Raw genomic sequence first — 2,145 nt, 5'->3', positions numbered from 1 at the left:
TGCCACGTGAATGTGCAGGAATATGTGACTAGGGGTATGGGTATGTGTGTGTCCAGACTCACCAAGCTATAAGGGGGTTGACTAGTGTCATCAATGAATTAATTGGCTCTAACAGCAGACTAGACCTTCTTCACGAGCAAAGGAGAAAAGAAAGGGAAGCAGCAAGAGAATATATGACATCTTTCAGAACCAGACTTTCTTGCTCCAGCTATACCTACTGGAGCAGCAGCCATAGCCAAACCAGAGACCTGATATGAGATGGAACTTTGAAACTGTTAGAACATCAGAACCAGAGCTAAAAGCCTTTGCCCCGTTTGTTGGACAACTAAGGGTGAGGAAAGCCAATATGGGTAGGACTGAGAACTTTGTTAACACTGGCCTTAAAACCACAAGGCTCAAAGCTGAGGTGCCTACAAACACATTTCAGAAGCTGTCCGAATTGAATTCTGCTATTAACCTGGATTATAACCTTTTAACTTCTCCAGTATGATCCCATGTGGTCTGTAAGCTATTGCATAGGATTCTGGACCCAGTAAAGCAGTAAGATTGATGTTGAGATGAGTAGAAAGAGGTGCAGCAGCATTGGGAACATGTCTGACCTCAGGGCAATTGGTTTTTGGTACTAACACTGTTGACAGGGATAGTTCCTCTTTGTGAAGTTGGCAAGAGTCAGTTATGGCCATCCTCAGCTGGCCTTGGTTCTTTTTACAGCCACTTCATCAGACTAACTACCATGTGCCTCCATAATCCCATAAATATTTGTTCTTAAGGGATAGGTGCTCTCCTTTTTTATGAAATAAAAAACAGAAAGCAAAAAATCAACTCGTTGCCTTTGAGTAGGACATACTCATCTTTCTTTCTAGGAGAAGCTGGTGGATTCCAGCCTCCAGTAAAACCCGACCTTTAGGTTATCTGCTCAACTCTCTAAAGATTACATCACCAGAGCTCTATTTCCCCCCTAAAGGTTTTTAAGACCTGAAACTTAGATTCTTACAACACTGGACCACAAGGGTGGAGAAGGTAGCAGGGTGGGGCAAGTTAAGGTAATGGTAGGAAGGGTGGAGGAATTAGGAAGGTGGGGCTGGGGAGAGTGGAGAAAGTAGGCCTTGAGAGAAGGATACAGGAAGGTGTGCTGAGCCTTAGAAGACATGCCTCTGGGTAAAAGAGTTCAAGTTTTGTTTGACAGTCTTGGGGATAGGGGAGGTTTTCAATCTTTTGCTCTCACTTCCTCTCTCTGATCCCATCACCTCTGCCTCTTCCAGAGGTCTCTGGCCTTCACCAGTAGCTTCAGCTGGCAGCAGCAAAGATAACTGAAAAACGTGCTGCCCTCAGGTTTTAATATGGTATTTGCACAATGTCCAAATCACAAACATCGAATCCCCCAAAAAGTTCTATTTCATGGAGCGTATTGTGCACATTAAGCGTCGCATACCTATACATATTTATTTGGTAGTTTCAGTAGTCACCATATAAAATAAAACTGTATTACATTTGCAGATTGTTTTATGCTTTTAAAGCACAGTCAAATACATTAACTTCTTTGACCCTCATAACAAACTAATGAGGTAAGTGGAACAAGCCTCCTTGTCCCAATTTATAACCGGAAAAACTAGGGCACAGCAGAAAACGGAAGTGATTTGCCCTAGGCAACACAGTTGGTAGAGACAACCAGAACAAGAACGTAGGATCTTAACTGCGTATGGAGAGGTTTTTCAGTGGTGCCTGGCCCTGTTCTAAAAGGAGCCCTGGTTGCACACTGGATTAAGTATGTGGCTGCTAACTGAAAGGCTGACATTTTATATGGCAGCAACTCTTGGGAAAAGATGAGGCCATCTATTTTCATAGAAGTTTTACCGCTTTGGAAAGCACTCCTACTCTGTCTTATGAGTTGGCATCAACGTGAAACAACTTCTTTGTTATGCTTTGTTTTGTTGTTATCTCTATCTCAGCCAGCTTATTCACCTCCCTGAATGGTAATAATCATCATATCCTCCACTGCTGTAAGAGATTTCTCCTATTTGGTTTGGTCAAGGCTAGTCAAAGATTCTTCCTCCCAGTTTTTCTCAGTCTTACCCCCACCCCAATGCTAGCCTCATTCTACAACAGTGGCACCATGTAGCATTTGTCCCTTTGTGACTGAGATAC

Source organism: Elephantulus edwardii, unplaced genomic scaffold, assembly GCF_000299155.1.
Source record: "Elephantulus edwardii isolate Elephantulus edwardi_28Jun2011 unplaced genomic scaffold, EleEdw1.0 scaffold00046, whole genome shotgun sequence".
In the NCBI taxonomy this organism is placed as follows: Eukaryota; Metazoa; Chordata; class Mammalia; order Macroscelidea; family Macroscelididae; genus Elephantulus; species Elephantulus edwardii.
The sequence above is the reverse complement of the archived record's forward strand: the minus strand, read 5'-3'. Positions refer to the sequence as shown.